Source organism: Poeciliopsis prolifica, unplaced genomic scaffold (assembly GCF_027474105.1).
Source record: "Poeciliopsis prolifica strain line A6 unplaced genomic scaffold, Auburn_PproV2 SCAFFOLD106, whole genome shotgun sequence".
Taxonomy (NCBI): Eukaryota; Metazoa; Chordata; class Actinopteri; order Cyprinodontiformes; family Poeciliidae; genus Poeciliopsis; species Poeciliopsis prolifica.
In genome coordinates, this window is record NW_026562481.1 from 220,001 (window position 1) to 243,432 (window position 23,432).

Genomic DNA, 23,432 nt, shown 5'->3' on the forward strand with positions numbered 1-23,432 from the left:
AATCATCATCAGTCCTTCTGTCTCCCATCAGCTGCTGGTCAGGAAGGAACCTGGAAACAAAACAAAACAAAACATGGACAGAAGGAGTCGTTCCAGTGGAGGAAACGAGAGTTTTGGTTGATCCTGGAACGAGGAATGAATCTGATTGGATGAACCCTCTGCTCTCTGCAGACGTTTCCGTCCCATTAGCTGGTGGGCGGAGCCTCTGGGCGGAGCTGGTGGGCGGAGCTTCTGGGCGTCAGCGTGATGGTTTGGGGAGCTTTGGTCCATCAGGATGTTTCTGTACCACCTACAAAAATACAAGTATTACCAAATAATTCAGCTTAGTTTTAGTGCCAATGCTTTAGTCCATGTGAAATGAGACAAAACTAACTAACATGTTCCTTTTCAGCCAGATGCAGGAGCTGGTTTTAAGTTAATATTTCCTTAGTATTGATGAAACGTTCCAGTTCTACGTGTTACTTCATTATAATGAGACGTTTTTCCTGGTAAACGCTCAGATCTCCCAGGATGTAACGGCTCTGCTGCTGCTGGTACCAGACCACAGCTCTCCGGGTCCGGGCGGTTAGAGCAGCAGGTGGTCATAATGTTTTGCCGGTTAACAGATGTGTTTCCGTCCCAGAGGGCGGCTGCTGGTCGGGACGTTCGTCGCTCTGTTCTTCAACTGCTGACTCTGCTCTCCGTCAGGAACAAACCCTTCTCCTACGTCTCTGACGGTAAGCCCCGCCCCCTGCTCCGGATCCGGTCCGGTTCTGGTGGTTCTGGTAATCCCTGCTCCTCTGGGGAACAGAATGATTTAGCCTTTGTGATGTTTTGGGAAATTATGGGAATGAGGCGGCGGCGCCGTTCCTCTGTCACTGAATAAATCAGATGAAATCAAATGAAACGCAGCAGCTGATTGGTTGTTCCAGAGCATTACGCTGACAGCTGATTGGTCGTTCCAGAGCATTACGCTGACAGCTGATTGGTTGTTCCAGAGCATTACGCTGACAGCTGATTGGCTCTCAATGCTTACCAGAGGATTATCAAAGAGTTGATAAAAGTTTTCCTTCATCAGTCGCTTGGTTGAGGGTTAAATTCCCTCCCATGTTTCCTGATGGGAAGCTGCTCAGAAAATGGTGGGAATCTCCATGGCAACCAGAGACGCAGCATGAATGTTATTTCATTTTAAATAACCTGAATGTGTTATTTAACACGTCCATGCTGCTCCTCTTCCTCTCGGTTTCCTCCTGTCCTCATTCGTCCTTCTGTTCCTTCCACTTCATTTCACTTTCCTCCCTCCTTTCTTTCCTTTCCTCTCTTCCACTCTTGCTTCCTCCTGACTTCTCATTTCTCTCATCCTCTGTTCCTGTTCTTCTCTTTCTTCCCTTCTTGCTCTATTTTTCTCATCTGTTTTTCGCTTTAACATTGTTTTCTCTCATTCTTTCCTCATCCTTGCTGTGTTTTCTTCTTTCCTCTTTTGGTTCCTGTTTTTATTCTCTTGTCTTTGCCGTTTCCCTCCTTCCTCCAGTAGCTTTCCTCTTTTGTTTTTGCTCCTCTTCTCCCCGACTGACTCACAGTTTGTCCACTGATGCATGAGCTCGGTGTGTGTGTGTGTGTGTTTGTGTGTGTGTGTGTGTGTTTGTGTGTGTGTGTGTGTGTGTGTGTTGTTTCAGCTTTTGGTCGTTGTATTTGGAGCAGTCTCAACATCACTTAACATCTGACATTTTTCAAAGGGAAGGGGCTGCACACACACACAGACACACACACACAGACACACACACAGACACACACAGACACACACACACACACACAGACACACACAGGCAGACACACACACACACAGACACACACACAGACACACACACAGACACACACAGACACACACACGCAGACACACACACAGACACACACACACACACACACACAGACACACACACGCAGACACACACACACACAGACACACACACACACACAGACACACACACAGACACACACACACAGACACCCACACACACACAGACACACACACAGACACACACACAGACACCACACACACACACACACACACACACAGACACGCACATGCAGACACACACACACAGACACACACACACTCGCGCACAGGCGGTGTGTTATGCAACGCTGCTCCTCGCATCGCGACGCGCTGAAACACTCGGACGTCCTCCTGCAGCTCACGTATCATAAATAAGTGACTCCATTAAAATGTTTGTTTAGACTGACTCAGCCTGCTGGCAAAACAAACAACACACTTTAACACACACACTTTAACACACACTTTAACACACACACTTTAACCACACTTTAACACACACACTTTAACACACACTTTAACACACACTTTAACACACACTTTAACACACACTTTAACACACACACTTTAACACACACTTTAACACACACTTTAACACACACTTTAACACACACACTTTAACACACACTTTAACACACACTTTAACACACACACTTTAACACACACTTTAACACACACTTTAACACACACTTTAACACACACTTTAACACACACTTTAACACACACTTTAACACACACACTTTAACACACACTTTAACACACACTTTAACACACACTTTAACACACACACTTTAACACACACACTTTAACACACACACTTTAACACACACACTTTAACACACACTTTAACACACACACTTTAACACACACTTTAACACAACACTTTAACACACACTTTAACACACACACTTTAACACACACTTTAACACACACTTTAACACACACTTTAACACACACACTTTAACACACACTTTAACACACACACTTTAACACACACTTTAACACACACACTTTAACACACACTTTAACACACACACTTTAACACACACTTTAACACACACTTTAACACACACACTTTAACACACACTTTAACACACACACTTTAACACACACACCAGAGCTGCACAGGTCGTGAGGGACCTTTGACCTCCGCTGGGAGCCGGTGGGCCCTGGCGGACGGTGGAGGGTGAAGGTGAAGGTGGAGGTGGAGGTGGAGGTGGAGGTGAAGGTGGAGGTGGAGGTGAAGGTGAATGTGGAGGTGAAGGTGAAGGTGGAGGTGGAGGTGAAGGTGAAGGTGACAGCAGACGCAGCAGCCAAGCGGCTTCACTTCTCTGTCTGATGGGGATATTTTTATCGCCGTGTCGATGGAGGAGCGGCTCGCCGCCGCTCGGGTCCAGAAATACACGGAGTTTGGAGCGGAGGAGGTGAAGGGTCTGTGAACCAGCTGGCTCTGAATGTTTCCTGCAGCGCCGGAGCGAAACATGCTCTCCATCCGCAGCTGCACGGATCTGTTCCTGGCCGGAGCAGCGGCCGGCCCGGCGCTGCGACCCGGAAGCCATGTTAACCCGATATGAGAATGGCAGTGAAAGTTAGGAAGACAAAATAAACTGATTCCTCGTTAAAATGAGAGCAGATGAAGATCCTCTGCAGATCAAACAGTTCTGGCCAGTTCTGGTCGGTTCCGGTCAGTTCTTCCAGTTGGTTCCAGTCGGTTCCGGTCAGTTCTTCCAGTCGGTTCCGGTCGGTTCCAGTCGGTTCTGGTTAGTTCTGGCTGGGTTCCGGTCGGTTCCGGTCAGTTCTTCCGGTTGGTTCCAGTCGGTTCTAGTTGGTTCCGGTCGGTTCCAGTCGGTTCCGATCGGTTCCAGTCGGTTCCGATCGGTTCTGGTCGCTTCCGATCGGTTCCGGTCGGTTCCAGTCGGTTCCGGTCGGTTCCAGTCGGTTCCGGTCGGTTCCGGTCGGTTCTTTTCCTGACCTCATCCCCAGACGCAGCAGCATCACTTTAACTTGGTGGATCCAGGTTTTACTCACCCTTTCCGCCCTTTTTCTGACAATTATCTCCATTTTTATTTCATTTTAGTTTCTGCTGATGATTTTCATATTTTTATTTGCCCGATGATAAAATGCTCCTCAGTGAAAACATTTTTCACTGTTGTGTCTAAATTGGATTTCATTACAAGCAGTTGGGCACGAAAACAAAGTGTTTTACTGGATCCTTTCACCAAGTTTAACTGGATCTGGGGAAACTGGGCAGATTCCAGTTTCTGCTGTTTCTCCAGTGGAGTCCCTCAGGGCTCCGTTTAAGAGACACTCACATATTCCTTCAGTTTTAAGCCTTTAGTTCCCATCCTGAGGAGAATCCACCTCGATGCCGACAGTTGAAAACGAAGCAGTTCAGGTGTTACTTTGTTCTGGTTCTGTTTCCGACCCGCCTTACTGGGCTGATCGGGTTTCACTGACTCTGGATCTGTGTGTCTCCCTCTAGCGGCCAGCAGCAGCTGGCTCCAGGAAACACGTGGCCGACCTGAGCCGCAGGTAAGAGCATCGACAGCGCCAAACCCTGTCCCTGCCTCTGCTGCTTCCTGTCATCTGCTACTTCCTGTCCATCCTGCTACTTCCTGTCCATCCTGCTACTTCCTGTCCATCATGCTACTTTCTGTCTGTCCTTCTACTTCCTGTCCGTCAGCAGCTCTACTGATCTACTCAGGGATCAGTTCATACTGACTCCACACACACTAGCGATAAAACTCCCTGAGGTCAGAGGTCAGCAGCAGATGAGAGCAGAAACAGATTTCGTCTGAACAGTAAAGCCACCAGAACCTGTTGAAACCGTTTGTCCGTCTGCTGAGGAAGGAGCAGGAAGGAGAGTCAGACTCATGAAACCAGGTTAAAGTTTATTTAGAAACCTGGAGGCCTTCGCATCGGGTCGCAGTGATGCTATCAGCCAGAGAGATTTCTGGGTAAACTTCAGCGCCTGGTGACTGACATCATCACACCAGCTGCTATTGTTGTGGTTTTATCACATTCATGTTGGAGCTGCTGCTGAATCCAGTGAGAAGCACATTTACAGTTTGCAGCAAGTGTTTGGATCCGGCTGGTGAAATGCAGCCGTTGAAACGGCCATTATGGGATTTAAAGATGAAGTTAATCAGCTGATATCAGGATCCCAAAACTTTCCTGTTTTCATGCATCAGTGCAGCGTCTCAATCAGGTTCATTTACAGTTTCTACAAATAAGACAAACTGAGAAACGTTTTTCCAAATGTCCTGAAAACGTTTCGAAACAGAAAACGGGATGGAGTTTCCATCTGGACCTCATCTGGTCGTTTTGTCCTGTAGAAACTCCTGCTTGTTGCAGTGAAGCAGCTCAGTGTTGAACGTATAAACCAGGACAAAAGGAAAACCGGGAGGATTTTAACATTTGAAAGAAATTCTTTTATTCTGATGAAGGATCCAGAGAAAGTGTTGGAAACTTTCACATGTCAGCATGTTTGTGCTGCAGCAGGTCGGATGTGAAACGGCGTCTGGGAGCAAAGAGCTGAATGTCCGTCTCTCTGTCACCTGATCTGTGTGGCTGGAAGCTGATATTCCACCTCAGGATGAGTTGGCTCTTAAATTCTGTTGATGGAGAATCTTTTGCTTAAAATATCATTGTAGTTCCTGCTAATTTATTGTCCAGTCAGAAGAAAAAATGCTGAAGTTTGTGAAGGTAACAGGAACCTCATCCTGCAGCTGCAACCCGACTTCTAGAAGATTTTCCCAGATGAAACCTGTGTGAGAATTAAGGAGGCGGTTTGCGGACCTGCAGGGTGTCCCGCTGTGCTGATGTTTTGGGTCGCTGCATCATGGAGGCTGACAGAGGTTCTGTCTGCAGCACCGGCTCGGATCCGGCTGCTGCTGACTCATCATCATTTATCTGAGTTAAACCTCCAGCCACATGAACACAGCAGTGATCAGATCACACGTCTCTGGTCTTGTTTAATGAACTTTGACCTTCACAGCTGATTAGACCCAAACATTCAGCGTTTCTTTCCGTCTAAATCTGGACTGTCCCACTGACCCAAAGTCCAGATCCTCTGCCGCCCTGATGGTCATCACAACCCACAGCTCTGATGTATGTAACGGACACACCGAGGGTCAGCAGCTCGTTGGCGCAGGTTACTTGGGGCGACAGCCTGCAGAGCCGTGCAACAGAGCTGAGCTCTGATTGGCTGTGAGGGCAGAAGTGACAGGACGTCCCAACCTAGTTTCACTCTTTAAATGTGTGTGGAGGATACGCAGTGTTCCTGCTCGCCTTTGTGTGAGCGTTTTCTGGGTACTAATGTTGTGTGTGTGTGTGTGTGTGTGTGTGTGTGTGTGTGTGTGTGTGTGTGTGTGTGTGTGTGTGGTGTGTGGTGTGTGTGTGTTGTGTGTGTGTGTGTGTGTGCACAGAAAGGCTTTTCTCTGTGTGTTGCAGTGAGATGTCCCATTCAACCGAACACAGTCTGGGGGCCAACTGGGTTATGTAAAGCCTGCTGCTCTGTTGGCCTCACCAGCCACAAGCCTGAAATCTCTCTGCTCTGACCGTGCATGTGAGCGTGCATGTGAGCGTGCATGTGAGCGTGCATGTGAGCGTGCATGTGTAAGTTGCTGTTGGGGAGGACAGAGACCAATTTTAAAAAAGGAAACGAATGTTTCTTTGGCAGGAATAAAAATAGCGTCAGAATGTTCCTGCTGAAAGTGGATAACATGTTAAATTTAGAACTGATTCTTTATTTCTCTGCAGCAGAAAATGAAACGACTTTCAACGATAAGGAAACAAGTCCAGATAATAAAATCCAACTCGAGCTGCAGACCTGTTTGGTTTGATTCAAGGTCCTTCATGTCCAATAAGATGCTAGCTTAGCATCAGGTAGCGTCGGATGCTACGTCTAACCCGGTCCTTTGGACCAGCCGGTCCTGTTTGGACCCGGAGGTCAGCCGGGCTTCGCAGCTGAAGCCTGAACAGGTCAAAGGAAGTTGGACTCTGATGGGTTGGCGGTTCGGCGCCACATGGAGCGGGTTGGCAGCCATACCATAGCAACCATGCAGATTCTTCTTTCACTTGTTGATTCTTCATACGGCTGCCGGGTTTTAAAGCTCTGAACTCTGACTTCCTGTTGGATTTGAAACTCCATCGGCTTTTGTAGTCAGAATAATCGTCCAGGTTCATAAATCCTCCGGATGTTTCTGGATCAGAACCATTCGCAGCTTCGATGTGACATAGAAACTGTTTGAGCCCCACATTCGTTGTGTTTACACCTGTTGGAGCTGAACCACTTTAACACCATGGATTAAAGAAGCTTATGTGTAATAAAGACCTTAGAACAAAGTCCTGCGTTGCTCCAGATCAATCTCTGCATAAACCAATCAGAATAATTCTTACTGGCTTACCTTCTCCTTCGTTATGATGTCACAACTCATTAAACTCAATCAATTAGTTGCTGTGGAAACAGTGGACGGGATTATGAAGTGTTTGCCTTGGTTTTAATCCAGAGTCCACACACACACACACACACACACACACACACACACACACACGGTTTCATATGAAATGATATCAGTTTTCAGGGGATTAAAGGGTCGTCAGGTTCTTCCTCTGGTGGGGCTGCAGAATATTTCCTGCATTTTTCTCATTATGAATCTTAATTTCTCAAAAAAACAAACAATGCTGCAATTTCCACCAATTGAAGATAAAGGAGTTATCCTTGATTTTTTTACTCCATTTTTACCTGAGATGCTTAAATTTCCTGGAGAAAAACTGAAACACGTTTCCAGGTTCAGCAGCAATTTAATATTTCACAAGTAATAATTTAGTTAATCTGTTATAAATGTAACAAATGTAATAATTATTACAGAATGAACTGCTGGATAAAATCATGACATCTGCAGACAGGAGAATCAGAAAGTTACAGAGTGGATTCAGGTTTCTGGCTCAGCTTCTGGACCCAGTTCTGACCCGGTTCTGGACTCTGATCCCAGTTCTGACCCGGTTCTGGACTCCGATCCCAGTTCTGACCCAGTTCTGACCCGGTTCTGGACTCTGATCCCAGTTCTGACCCGGTTCTGACCCGGTTCTGGACTCTGATCCCAGTTCTGACCGGTTCTGACCCGGTTCTGGACTCTGATCCCAGTTCTGACCTGGTTCTGACCCGGTTCTGGACTCTGATCCCAGTTCTGACCCGGTTCTGACCCGGTTCTGGACTCTGATCCCAGTTCTGACCCGGTTCTGACCCGGTCTCAGGAACATTCTCTCCTGATTCCCAGAGCCCCTCCGTTACTCCAGAGCTGCTGGAAACCAGTTGGATTGTGGGAAAATCTGGACTGTGGATGGGTTTGTCCCGGTGTTCCCGGCGCCGTCGGCCGCAGGCAGCAGCAGGACGCCGTGTTTGGACATTAATGATGTGCTGACATCCACGCCGCTGTTGTTTCTAAACATCTAATGACAAGCTCCTCATGGCGCCGCGTGGCGGTGACAACTCTCCACGGCGCCCGCAGCGCCGGCTTGTGACACGTCGGATATTCAATCTGACACTCGGATGATCCGCCTGCAGAGGATTTCATTGACCCGTTAATCTGTTCCTGGAACACCGGGCCGGCGCCGTTTGGGTTTCTGGCTGCAAAATTCTGATGTTATGTTTGGGCTAAAATTGATTCTTGATGTAATTATTAGTAAGATCCTGTCTGAAGATGTTTCTAACCACAAAGTCACTGCAGAGATGATTAAAGTCAGAATCTGTTAAAAGTTTGATCATCCAGTCTGAGACCCGGGAGCCACTGCAGGTTCTGGACCGTGTGGCCCAGTTCTGGTTGGTTCTGGGTGAGGGAACCTGGACCTCCTGGCGCCGTGTGGCCCAGTTCTGGTTGGTTCTGGGTGAGGGAACCTGGACCTCATGGCGCCGTGTGGCCCAGTTCTGGCTGGTTCTGGGTGAGGGGAACCTGGACCTCATGGCGCCGTGTGGCCCAGTTCTGGTTGGTTCTGGGTGAGGGAAACCTGGACCTCTTGGCGCCGTGTGGCCCAGTTCTGGTTGGTTCTGGGTGAGGGGAACCTGGACCTCCTGGTGCCGTGTGGCCCAGTTCTGGCTGGTTCTGGGTGAGGGAACCTGGACCTCATGGCGCCGTGTGGCCCAGTTCTGGTTGGTTCTGGGTGAGGGGAACCTGGACCTCATGGCGCCGTGTGGCCCAGTTCTGGCTGGTTCTGGATGAACCTGGAGGTCCACAGGTGATGCGTCTGCAGTGACTGTTGATCTGTTGTGGTGAATCAGAGCCAAAGGTGAAGATTTTCAATCAATCGATCCTGAACTGAAGTTCAGTTTCATTATGACTTTCACTTCATTTCATGGATGAAAGTTTCACCTTTTCCTCACTGAAGGCTTTTGTTGTCCTGATGAGGTTTGGACCTGCGGAGCAGCAGAACCGTTTGGTTCTGATCGGGTTTCCTGCTCATGGTCTCTGATGGTTGGTGTGTCTGGAGTTACTGATCATTAAATCTTGCCCGTTGTTCTCTGTTCATCTGAAATGCTTTGTTTAAAAATGATTCAGATTCACGTTTAATGATCGACTTTGACCGACTGCAGTATTGGACCAGAACCGGGCTAAAGAAACCGATATGTTGAAGGAACAGGATGAGATGATTAACATCTTGTGGATGTTTGGTTTGTTCGTGTCCTGATCTGTAGCCGTAAGCCCAGACCATCACTCCTCCACCTCCGTGTTGGAATCGTGTTCTGGGCCTCATTCGGGTCATCGGTGGTGAGACCGGTTGGGTTCTGATGACGAGCGGCCGGTTCCCATTAGACGCCCATCAGTCACTTCTTTCTGATTGACTCGACCCGACACCGCCATCGCTCCGCTGCTAAAAGCGTCCTGCGGACGCCGCCGCCGCATGGGGACGTCCTCCCACGCCTCGTCTTCATGTGTCACATCGCATCAGAACCCGAGTTCTGCCGAAGTGCCCTTCAGCCTGATCCCAAACCGGATCCGCAGAAATCCTCAACCTTTCTTCTCCCACCTGAATGGAAGCGTTGGAAATGTTTCATCCGTTTGTTTTTAGGATTTATTTCTGCTGAAATGTTCAGAACTGTGTTTTTTTCTTTGTGAGGTTCAAACTGGGCCAGTTTGATCTGGTCAAACCTTCTGACTCCATTTAGCTCCCATAGAAACCCAGCAGGATCTGGATGCGCTCGAGGTTTTCACATAAAACGAGATGAGAGATCCCGAAGATCCGATCAGCCCAGGAGCTGCTGCCAGGTTTCTGAGAACTTTTGACCAAAGTTCTGGGAAGTTCTGACCCAGATGTTGAGAAGCTTTGTGAATCAATCTGTGACGGAGGAGCCGTCACGATCGGAGAGTCCCTGTTAGCAAACATGCACAATTATAAACTTACCTGTTTCTTTTCCTTTTAGTTTGGATTGAGGCGATTCATCGTGGGTGCACACGCGGTGTTTTCGTTTGACGTTCATTCTAATCGGTTATTTTCAGGTACATGTTTTTCCGGTTTTCTTTGGGGGAAGTTGTTTCCAGCTTGGAGCGCACCGGGAGCCAATTACGTGATGTGTAGTCATCACAATGTGCTGGTTGTTTTTGTTCTTTTGTTTGGGTGTATTTTGATTATAAATTTATTTATTTTTTTTCCTTATTGTTATTTCAAGGATTTGAGTTAGAAATAATTGTTTAGTTTTTGTTTGGTTTAGTTTTGTTTTGTTTGATGGGACTTCCTCTGGGCGGAGCCTGTAGCTATAAAAGGCTCTGTTTCATAGAGGGCAGTCTGCACCTAGGCGTGAGAAGTGTCACATTGGAGGTGATGTGCTGCGACTTGAAGGTACTGCTGTGCTGTGTTGATTTTTAAGTCATCTTGGACATTTTTGTAAATATTATGCATTTGCCACTGTTGATTCACTGCACTGATAAAAAAATAAATCTCACTAAAGTAATCCCTGGCCTTGGCCCGTCATTTTTTTGTGGTGGCCCAAGTCATAAAAGAACCCCGTCACACAATCAGATGTCAGGTGATCAGGTGATCAGATGATCAGGTGATCAGATGATCAGGTGATCAGGTGATCAGATGATCAGGTGATCAGGTTTCTGATGCCAGTTAAAGCCTGAATGTTTTCAGCCACAGTGAAATAAAATCCTCTGTTTTTCTCTTTTGGTTTGGAGATTCATAATTTTTTTACTATCATCTGTTTTGCTTTGGGAAACTGGATCAGATGGTTCTGTTCTGGTTTTGGAAGCAAAACAATTAGACGCCCATCAGTCACTTTCATTGTGTTTGTGAAACTTCTGAATAAATAGAAAAATGTCCCAGAAACTTTCCAACAGAACAATTGAAAAGCCAACAGAAAGTTTAGCGACTGAAACTTGTTTTCAGATGCAGGATGTTTCTGGATGTTCTGCTCTGCTGATCGGATCTCGTCTCTCATCTCGTCTCTCATCCCATCTCTCATCTCGTCTCTCATCCCGTCTCATCCCGTCTCTCATCCGTTTCTCATCCTGTCTCTCATCTCGTCTCTCATCCCATCTCTCATCTCGTCTCTCATCCCATCTCTCATCCCGTCTCTCATCTCGTCTCTCATCCCGTCTCTCATCCCGTTTCTCATCCCCTCTCTCATCCCGTCTCTCATCCCGTTTCTCATCTCGTCTCTCATCTCGTCTCTCATCTCGTCTCTCATCCCGTCTCATCCCATCTCTCATCTCGTCTCTCATCTCGTCTCTCATCCCGTCTCTCATCCCGTTTCTCATCCTGTCTCTCATCTCGTCTCTCATCCCATCTCTCATCTTGTCTCTCATCCCGTCTCTCATCCCGTTTCTCATCCTGTCTCTCATCTCGTCTCTCATCCCGTCTCTCATCTCGTCTCATCCCGTTTCTCATCCCATCTCTCATCTCGTCTCTCATCCCGTCTCTCATCTCGTCTCTCATCCCGTTTCTCATCCCGTTTCTCATCCCGTCTCTCATCTCGTCTCTCATCCCGTCTCTCATCCCGTCTCTCATCCTGTCTCTCATCTCGTCTCTCATCCCGTCTCTCATCTCGTCTCTCATCCCGTCTCTCATCTCGTCTCTCATCCCGTCTCTCATCTCGTCTCTCATCCCGTCTCTCATCCCGTCTCTCATCTCGTCTCTCATCCCGTCTCTCATCCCGTCTCTCATCTTGTCTCTCATCCCGTCTCTCATCCCGTCTCTCATCCCGTCTCTCATCTCGTCTCTCATCCCGTCTCATCCCGTCTCTCATCCCGTCTCTCATCTCATCTCTCATCCAGTCTCTCATCTAATCTCGTCTCTCATCCCGTCTCTCATCCCGTCTCGCATCCCGTCTCTCATCCCGTCTCTCATCTCGTCTCTCATCCCGTCTCTCATCCCGTCTCTCATCCCGTCTCTCATCTCGTCTCTCATCCTGTCTCTCATCCCGTCTCTCATCCTGTCTCATCTCGTCTCTCATCCCGTCTCTCATCCCGTCTCTCATCTTGTCTCTCATCCCGTCTCTCATCCCGTCTCTGATCCCGTCTCTCATCTCGTCTCTCATCCCGTCTCATCCCGTTTCTCATCCCGTCTCTCATCTCATCTCTCATCCAGTCTCTCATCTAATCTCGTCTCTCATCCCGTCTCTCATCCCGTCTCTCATCCCGTCTCTCATCTCGTCTCTCATCCCGTCTCTCATCCCGTCTCTCATCTCGTCTCTCATCCTGTCTCTCATCCCGTCTCTCATCCTGTCTCTCTCTCGTCTCTCATCCCGTCTCTCATCTCGTCTCTCATCCCGTCTCTCATCTCGTCTCTCATCCCGTCTCTCATCCCGTCTCTCATCCCGTCTCTCATCTCGTCTCTCATCCCGTCTCTCATCCCGTTTCTCATCCCGTCTCTCATCCCGTCTCATCTCTCATCTCTCATCCCGTCTCTGTTCTTCCTCTGGTTCCAGTCTGTGCGGCATCGTTCCGGGCCTCAGCAGCGTCCTGCTTCCTCGGATGAACCCGTTTGTCCTGATCAACCTGGCCGGAGCCGCGTCCCTCTGCGTCACCTACTGCTGATAGAAATCAAGTAAGTGCTCAGAGTCCAACGTCCCGCTCCGTCCCGCTCCGTCCCGCTCCGTCTTACGCCGTCCTCCTCTCTCTGTCCAGTAACTACAACGCGGTGGACACGGCGTCGGCCGTCGCCATCGCCCTCATGACCTTTGGCACCATGTATCCCATGAGCGTCTACAGCGGCAAGGTTTCTGCTGCAGGTCAGAAACGGCGCGGCTCACGGTTAGCCTCCGTGTTGCTGTCGGATGTCTCACTGCTGTCTCCTGTCTCTGTCTCAGACCACGCCGTCCCACGTCATCGGCCAGCTGGACAAGCTCCTCAGAGAGGTCAGAGGTCATGTCTGGATTCACTGCGATGTTCCTGTGAAGCACACATGAACACACAGCCTGGTTCCTTTTATTAAACCTTCATCTGAAGTTTCCTCCTGTAATAAATCATCAGATTAACAAACTCTGAGCAGGAAGACATCATGGATTCAACCCTTCACTCACAGATGCAGGATTTTTAAATTAAATATTTAGTTTAATTTAATTTAGTTTGGTTTGGAGGCGATGGACCAGTTCAAACATTTGTTAGTGTTGGAATCATTAAAATCGAGTCGTTGCATCGTCACAGCTGCAGGTTTTAAAGGTTCATGGATCCGAAACGTTCAGATCCAACCATTTATCCAGGTGATTATGATATGATCATAATCATTGATAGTGATGATATGATGAATCATTGATAGTGATGATATGATCATAATCATTGATAGTGATGATATGATCATAATCATTGATAGTGATGATATTGAAGAAATGAGAGATGTTTAGGATTTTGAGACAAATTTATCAGAATGTTTTACACTCATAGCCAAAGAATGAACATGTCTTATTGAAAGGGTCAAAGGTCATATCCAGACTACCTGAAGAAAGTTTAGAGCAGAAGCTCAGAGTCCCAGCACCTCAACCCCAACAGGCCTCAGGGTCAAAGGTCAATGCATGGCAAACAAGATTCATGTTTGGAGGAAAATAACACCAGTGGCATTATTTCTCTGTTTCATCCCATAATCCTTTGCTGCAGTCACATGACCGACTCCCTCCACAAACAGCAGCAGGATGGAAACAAACATCAGTTATTAATATCAGCCTGGTTTTTTATTTGAGTCCATGTTGGTGCTGATTTATCCTGGAAACTAAGAATGGAAGCTTTTCTTTCCTTTGTGACTTTCCACCAGGATTTGTCCTAATCTGGGATAAATCACAGCTGGATTGGTTTATTATTCACATAAAAATGTGCAGATATTCATGCAGCAGCAGGTAAAAGCAACGAATCACATGATCAATTAAACTCAATCATTTCCATTTATGGCTTTTCTCTTTCTAGGAAAACTGAATGATGAAAGTTTTTCCTTTTGTTCTTTTTGAAGGACGATTTTGTTTTCAGGACCTTCATAATTCATTTTATTTGTTGTTTCTTTATTTTGGATACTTAAAATGCCTCCCAGCTCATTGTGATGTAAAGTTTATTGATCTTTGATCCAGTGAACTGTCGGCACAGAGGCTCAGATTGGTTCTGTTTTGTCCAATCAGGTGTCGACGCTGGACGGCGTCCTGGAGGTCCGGACGAGCATTTCTGGACCGTTGGGTTTGGGTCTCTGGTAGGTGCCTGCTGATTGGACGGCTGGCGGGTCGGGCCGGGGAAACACGGAGACAAAAGTCCGATTACTCAGCAGAACCGCTCAGCTGGAGCCCGTTTCAGCTCGGCTTCTCATGACATCATTCAACTGTTCCTCCAAAGCAGACTCTCATTTTATCATCTGAACTCATAAAAGTTCTTTGTTGTTTTTAAGAACATTTTACTGGAGAAGAACTGGGCGGCCATGATGGTTCTATGAACAAGATGCTGCTGGTGCAGAAGATATCTTTAGTTTAAGAAAATATTTTCATTCTTTCATCAAACTTTATTTTTTCTTTAAAACCTGAAAGTAGAAATGACAAAAAAATCATAAAATAACCTGTGAGTTCACAGACTCTAAACTCTGTAAATAAACAAAATAGATAAAGAATTTAAAACAGGTGAAATAACCACAGCTAATGGATTTAATAAACACCAAAAGCGATTTGGAGCAAACTTTAAGAATTAAACAGGCCTAACGTTATTTTAAGTTAATTCATTGTTAATGTGCATCAAGCTGACTGTGATTTAAAACCCTCCAGATCCCCAGCAGTCAGACTCCATGTCTGGGTTTATTCATTCAGGCCAAATTTCTGATTATTGCTGCATTATAACAGAAAAATGATAATATGAAGGAAAGTTGTTGTTGTAGTTACATTGAAAACAGAAGCAGCAGTGATAATTAATGAATTAGGATAGAATCAGGTAACAGTGAATGGTCTCAGTCCAGGCTGTGAGCTGCAGTCCCCCTGCCGGCCTGCAGGGGGCGCAGTGTTTACCTTTGTTTACCCTCTGATGGTTTTTGGAGCGGCCGTTGCCCGCGGTGCTGCTTGTTGTCGTGTGTGGATGGTTCTGTTGGCCCGGCGCTAACAGAGCAGCTGTCCAACCCATTTGACCCCCCTGACTGCACTCCAGCCCCGGGGGTCGCTCGCCCGCCCTCTCTCTCTCTCTGCGTCTCGTCCCCAAGAGGAGAGCGAAGCCGGTCACTCCGGCGTTTACTGTTCGGATGCAGAACGTCGATGTTCTCTTCGGACCCAAGTGTTGGCGCTGTTGGGTTGTCATGGAAACGAGCCGTTTCCTGGCCCGCCGGCTCAGTTCCGGTCCGATGCCTCTGACCTCTGACCCTCTCTGTGCTCAGGCTGGCTCCGCCCACGTCCGGATCCGGCGGGACGCCAACGAGCAGCTGGTTCTGGCTCACGTCACCAACCGGCTGCTGCCGCCGTCGTCGCCACGCTGACCGTCCAGATCTTCAAGGACGACTGGACCCGCCCCCTGCTGAGCGGCGTGCTGTCCTCCCCGGCCGCCGCGCCGCCGCCGGCCCCCGAAGGCTACGCCGCCTCCTTCCCTCCGGTTCCGTACGGCTCAGCGGGAGCCCGGAGTTCGACCCGCTGACCTCCACCCCCTCCAAGCCCAGCAGCCCCCCGCGGAGTTCTCCTTCGACACGCCGGGCCGGAACGTGGCGCCGCTGGTGCTGCCCGGCCCGGGCCAGCACGCCCACCGGCCCTACGGAGGCCTGGGACTTTCCTACGGGGCGCCGCCGTACGCCGGGATGCTGGCGGCGCCGGGCCTGGGCCGGGTTCGGACTCCCCTCCTCCCACAGCTACAGGACTGCCTTTGTGGGCTCAACGCCGCCGCTCCGGTTTGGAACCACAACCCTTCTGTGCCTCAGTCCCAGTTCAGACACTACCAGCCCTGACCGACTCGCATCCAGACACGAGTCTGGAGGAACATTCAGGATTATTTATTGGAAACAGCAGCTCCACTGGGAGCAAACCAGTCTGGCTGTGGCGGTTCAAGCATCAGAGAAATGCTTACATGGAATAAAACTGTTTTTATTTTGAAGGGGTTGATGACCTCACCATGTGGATTTAATCCTGATGAAGATCCTGGAAGGAAACCAGAAATGAAATGAGAGGAAACTCATTTCACTAACGTCTAACAATCCACCAAAGTCCTTTAAATCTCAATTTAATAAGAATTAATGTTGCAAATCGGAACATTTCTCAACTGAAACAAACAAATTGAAATGTTTTTAATAAATATTTGGTTAATTTTGTACAAAATAACCCCATTTTAACTCATGATCCCATTTTGCAATAGTAAATATAAAACTATTGTTGCAATAATCTGTGATGTATTTTTTTCTTCTATTGTTTGGTTTTGACAGATATTTCATCTGAAACTATTAAACAGTTAAATGCTGATTAAAACAAACCCTGAACGTTGATGGTTTAACTGGTTCACTTGCAGAGGATGAGGATGAGGAAGACGTCAGGTGATGATGTCATTGTCCAGGAACTGAACGGCCACCAGAGGGCAGTAGTGATCATCAGGAAGTAACTGAATCATCCACAGTGAATTGTCCTCAGACTGTCTAGATTTACATTTCTGCAGCTTTAATTCATCGTGTTGGTTGTTTATGTTCATTAATCTTCACTTTCCCATGAATAACAAAATGAAATGTTTCCTTTAAAACCTCAAACATTTTTTCTCCCTCAGTGCATTAACATGGTGGATCTAAATACTTAAAATATGATGAGGTTCAGGACCGAATGATCCAGAACCAAAACATTACAGTTTAGAAAAATAATAAAATGACATAAACTACAATTGAGGAAACATTTCTGTTAAGTGAAATAAATGGAAACAGTAATTAATAGAGAAAATGTGTCACTGGGACAATATGGTGTTATAAAAATGAATCTGAATCTATTAACCTTTAAATGGGAACCAGAGCAGCTGCTGTTCATCAGTAGGAAATCATCTCAATGTTCTGAATTCAAAAACCAACTTTCTACTGAAACTCATTCAAACAAACAATATTTGACTAAAATACAAGCAAACGCTATAAAAATTTAAAAAGTCAAACATCAAACTAAAACCCAAAGCTATCAGAACCGGATCAGAACCATCCAGTTCTGGCTCAGTGACACTGACCCGGCTGCCAAGCGGCGCCGACACAAAGCCTGCGACCCGCCGGGTCGTCACGATCTGGAACCGAACCGCCGACCCCAGAAACCATTCAGGATGGTTCCTGACCCGGTTCATAACCCGGTTCCTGACCTGGTTCGTGACCCGGTTTATGACCCAGTTTATGACCCGGTTTATGACCCAGTTCCTGACCCGGTTCCTGACCCGGTGTCTGCCAGGCGAACTGGTTCCTGAAAACCGTTTAATGGGAACCATTTTCCTAATGGGTCACTGGGTTCTGCTGAACTGGTCCGACTGGAGGAAAATCTTTCTTAAAGCAGAACCACACGAATTTAAGTTTCACCAACAATCAGTTTCCATGAACATCCAGAACCACCCGATTCAACAGAACGACCCGATTCAGCAGAACGACCCGATTCAACAGAACGACCCGATTCAGCAGAACGACCCGATTCAACAGAACGACCCGATTCAACAGAACGACCCGATTCAACAGAACGACCCGATTCAACAGAACGACCCGATTCAGCAGAACGACCCGATTCAGGTCCCACTCTGAGACACTCGGCACCATCTCTGAGCCGTTTAAATGTCCATTTGAAGAATTTCATTTCCTCTCCAACAGGATAATCTGTTGAGGCTTTCTGAGGAGATTCTGAGATTTGGCAGCAAATACGCAACTACGCCCCGGCAGCAGCGTATTTGCCCCGGCAGCAGCGTATTTGCCCCGGCAGCAGCGTAGTTGCCCCTGCAGCAGCGTATTTGCCCCGGCAGCAGCGTATTTGCCCCTGCAGCAGCGTAGTTGCCCCGGCAGCAGCGTATATGCCCCGGCAGCAGCGTATTTGCCCCGGCAGCAGCGTATATGCCCCGGCAGCAGCGTATTTGCCCCTGCAGCAGCGTATTTGCCCCGGCAGCAGCGTATTTGCCCCGGCAGCAGCGTAGTTGCCCCTGCAGCAGCGTATTTGCCCCTGCAGCAGCGTAGTTGCCCCGGCAGCAGCGTATTTGCCCCTGCAGCAGCGTATTTGCCCCGGCAGCAGCGTAGTTGCCCCGGCAGCAGCGTAGTTGCCCCGGCAGCAGCGTAGTTGCCCCGGCAGCAGCGTATTTGCCCCGGCAGCAGCGTAGTTGCCCCGGCAGCAGCGTAGTTGCCCCGGCAGCAGCGTATTTGCCCTGCAGCAGCGTATTTGCCCCGGCAGCAGCGTAGTTGCCCCGGCAGCAGCGTAGTTGCCCCGGCAGCAGCGTATTTGCCCCGGCAGCAGCGTAGTTGCCCCGGCAGCAGCGTAGTTGCCCCGGCAGCAGCGTATTTGCCCCGGCAGCAGCGTAGTTGCCCCGGCAGCAGCGTAGTTGCCCCGGCAGCAGCGTAGTTGCCCCGGCAGCAGCTCTGAGTCGGTTCTGTTTGGTTCTGGATCTCGGAGCGGCGCCGTTCACATCAGGCCTGAGTCACAACATTTTTAAAAAAAACTAGGAGAAGCTTCAGTAAAAGAACCCGACCGACATCCGAACAGAACCTTCAGCTGCTGGCCGACGACCTGAGGTCAGAGGTCAGACGTTTTCATGAACTTATCAAATGTAAAGCAGGACAATAAAGTTAAACATGCTGTGGAAATAAATGAGTTTATGTGAAAATTCAGACGATGCTTCGATTAAAGCATCATCAATAATTTTACATTATTGACATCAGAAAAGAGATTTTTATGGTTCTGGTTCTAGTTTTCTCCCTGCTGCACAACTTCTTCAAATTCAAGGAAAATTGGTACATAAAATTAATTTCAAAACAAACATGGTTTGCATTAATGACCATCACATTAAAAACAGTAACAAGATGTCAATAGAATCAATAGTTACAATTTAAAAAAGTAGAAAACATACAAACAAAACTAAATTACATAAAAGAAAATAGTCAGAGGTTTTAGGAACTATTTTAAATCATTAGAAAGAAATATGTTGCTGTTTTTATTAATAATAAATTTGAGGGATTCAATCAGAGATTTTAGTTCAGACAGAAAGTCAGTATTATTATTATTATTACTATTATTATTGTTATTATTATGTTATTATTATTATTATTATTATTATTATAGTTATTATTATTATTATTATTACTATTATTATTATTTTATATTATTATTATTATTATTATTATTATTATTATTATTATCTGTTTGTTTCATTGAGATGAAAAGTTTTACATTTATAATAATTAACATGTTCAAAAGTTCTATTTTCAGTCGCTGTTTTAAAGAATCACTGATGTTTGTATATTTAGCAATAAAACGATTCATTTTGACAGAACATTAAAATAGTTCATAATGACGTCACATCCCCCAATTAACTTCCGCCATCTTGAGAGAAGGCAGCAGCTTCCACTCGCTGAAGAACCGCGATGGTTGGATGTTGCTGGATGTTGTTGGATGTTTGTAAAACCAGTTTAGAAAAGTTTCCATTATTTCCGCTGGAGGAGGGAAACGTTTCTGATGATTTTCATTGGAGGTAAATATATTTTATGTTTCTATTAATAAATTGTGAGTTAATCTGTGTTTTCACCAGATTATGATAAAAATGGATTTTGTTCCTGAAGCTGCAGCTTCAAATCCATGAACTACAACATTTAGATGAAAATACAACAAAATCTAAATTAGTCTCAGAGTCCTGAATGAGGCCTTGGTTTTGTCATTAGTGGTGATTATGATGATGGATTATGATGATGGATTATGATGATGGATTATGATGATGGTTTTGCAGTAAATTGAGCCTTTCTGTTTTCTTTGTGTTTTCTGATCTCATCCTCAGAGTCTCAGAAAACACAAATGGACTATTTTTATGAGACGTTCTGCTCGTCTGATCTGGTTCTGGTTCTGGATTGCTGCTCCTGTGTGAACATGTTTACCAGAAACTGCTCCAGAAGCAGGAGTGGCTACAGTGCAATGCATTTTGGGTAAATATAACCAGAACAAATGCGCTAGCCGAGCGCTGGCGGGAGAAATGGCTCTTCAGCCAAAGCTAAAGAGAAATCTGACACCACTGACTCCATGATTGTCTCAAGGTCACCTTCACGTCCTGCAGGACGCTGACTTTGGTTCTGTGTCTGTGATGAAATGATGGGCCGGTTCCAGTTGGGGGATTGATGACCTGAGGATGCGTCGGTCGGGTGGACTGTATCAAATGGCATCACCTCTGCAGGAACCAGCGGCGCTAAAACAGTGAAATTGCCGCGTTAATCTCCAGAGTGTGTTGTGTAACACTGGCAGGGAACGCTGCGTTCACACAGGCCGGATCACTGCATCTGTTTACTGCGACCTGCAGATTAAATCAGACCTCACACTTCAAATAAAGACTAATCCTCCACAAAACACACACAAACACACACTGCTGCAGCATTAAAGGCAGCATCCTAATCCAGCGACCTGAAATAGCATCGAGGAGGAAATCATGGAGGACGCTGCGTCCGTCCTTCATGCACAAAACCTCACCGAGCTTCTAGTGACCTATAGGAGGAAGGATTGGATGATGGAAAATGGAGATTATTCAGAAGACGAGAGATTTGTGTTTGCATCTCCAGCCGCTTGTCTTCTCTTGAGCTGAGCAGTTTCAGGAACCATCGAATCTGGACAGCCGTGATCTCAGACCCGACTGAGCCCACTGGACCAGAACCTTCGTCCAGCTTTATATTTGACTTACCTTCACACATTTTACAGATGAAACAAAGAATCCAGATGTTACTGGACATGTTGTCCTCTTTTCTTTCAACCTCACAGATCTGTCGTTCAAAGGAAATTTGCTTGATTTTGCCCCTGATATCAACCTGATATGAACTTTCCTGTTGAGTCGTTTCCCGTCTGCCTGTGTTTCTGCTGACGGTTTGACTCACAGTTTGTACCGCCGGTCTTGCAGGACCCCGCTGCCGGTCCTGCTGGTGGCAGGGAACGCTGTTCCCTCAGTGGAGACGCCGTACGTTGATGTTGGCTCAACATGAGCACCACGACCAGAGCTTTTTCATTGAGAGGCCTCCTACTAACCTTAACACCAATCAGAGCCATCTGTCCCGCATCACTACACAGCAATGCCCATGCTTCACTGAAGACATTTAGCAGGTGATGAGCAGAGCTACTACTAATCATGGCTTTCATTCATGCTTTTGTTATTCGGAGGTTCAGATAATGTCCAAAACCCCTGGGTTTCAAATACGCTCAATTATCTGGGTCATCCTGGGAACCACAGGGCTGGAGGTGAAGGGTGTTAACACCAACATCACATTAAATGATGGCCAGTGGTTTTCTTGTTTTCATGTAGCTGCTTCAAAGCTTTGCAGGTTTCATGTTATGGGATAAATGGGTCAACTGGGAGCAGAACACAATGGAGGTGTTGATTAGTGCAAGCGGAGCGCTCGGCCCGGGAACACTAGAACCTGTCAGAAACCTTCAGACGCAGTTTGACGACTTCCAAACCGGAGTGTTTTCACTGAGGGTGTCTGAGTCCAGCTGCTTGAGCCCCGAGGTCAGAGACGGTTCCCACGACTCAACCTGGAAATATTTCACTTCACTGCAACACTCATCATTTCTTCACTGCATTTCTGGAGTGTTTTTGGTTTTGATGCTGAATAAATGATTCAGGCTCAATTTTCCTGGAGTGAAAAACATTTAAAGGAAATTTAGATGAGATAAAGTTCTGAATTCTTCATAAAGAAGCAGTTCCGGTCCGATCAGGTCCAGACTGATGGAGTGCATTATGTAGAAACTGCTTGGCTCCTGTGGTTTCTGATTAGTGTGGAGTGTTTGGGTCATCTTGCGTCTGCATGTTTATGATTACAGCTTTATGCTTGACACAACTAACTTCTTGTAGCAGTGCCTGTAAAACCTCACAAGTCCAGATTTGCTCAGGCTCGGCTGTGCTGGTTGCTGGGAGACTGAGGGAAGCAGAAGCAGAACCATTTTCACCCTGACATCAGTTTATCCTCTCAGAGCTGCGGACTGTGAGTCGGTACCACATAACGTCAGGAAGTCGGCGCTGCTGGGATTAGAACCGAGGATCTTCTGGTTATGAGACACTTTGACCGTCCCAGCACGTTGTGGACACTCGTTAATGGACCTTAACGAGGCGGATGGACGGGTGAAGGCGGAGTCTGCTGCAGGTCGAGAACGCGGCAGAAGTTTCTCCTCACTAAACGCAACATTAGACGTTTCTAGTCTCAGCTGATCTTCATCCCTCTGGATGCACATCAATACATATTTTATCATGTCATAGTTAAATATGTAATATTTTATCTGTAACTAGTCTGAAAACTCATCTGGTTTAAGACATAAGAAGATGTGGATGATGTTTGGACCTCTGGACAAGTCCAGAGGTCCAAACCAGGTGGAGAAGTTCTGGTTGGTCCTGAAAGATGTTTTGAGACGCAGCATCGTCTGAATGTTCTCTGAACATCATGGATAAAAAATCTCCTGGCTTCCCGACTGTCTGGTTCCGTCTCAGTTTGGTTCTGGTTCCGTCTCAGTCTGGTTCTGGTTCCGTCTCAGTTTGGTTCTGGTTCCGTCTCAGTCTGGTTCTGGTTCCGTCTCAGTCTGGTTCTGGTTCCGTCTCAGTGGTTCTGGTTCCGTCTCAGTTTGGTTCTGGTTCCGTCTCAGTGGTTCTGGTTCCGTCTCAGTTTGGTTCTGGTTCCGTCTCAGTTTGGTTCTGGTTCCGTCTGAGTGGTTCTGGTTCCGTCTCAGTTTGGTTCCGGTTCCGTCTCAGTTTGGTTCTGGTTCCGTCTCAGTCTGGTTCTGGTTCCATCTCAGTTTGGTTCTGGTTCTGTCTCAGTTTGGTTCTGGTTCCGTCTCAGTTTGGTTCTGGTTCCGTCTCAGTTTGGTTCTGGTTCCGTCTTTGTTTGGTTCTGGTTCTGTCTCAGTTTAATTCTGGTTCCGTCTCAGTCTGGTTCTGGTTCCGTCTGAGTTTAGTTCTGGTTCCATCTCAGTTTGGTTCTGGTTCTGTGTCAGTTTGGTTCTGGTTCTGTCTCAGTCTGGTTCTGGTTCCGT

The 23,432-nt window shown here is 47.0% G+C and overlaps 1 pseudogene; it reads left to right on the top strand.

Annotated features, from left to right (window-relative positions):
• LOC129354220 (zinc transporter 6-like) overlaps positions 1 to 16,572 on the top strand; it is a 54,163-nt pseudogene extending 37,591 nt beyond the window's left edge.
• The last annotated feature ends 6,860 nt before the right edge of the window (positions 16,573 to 23,432 follow it).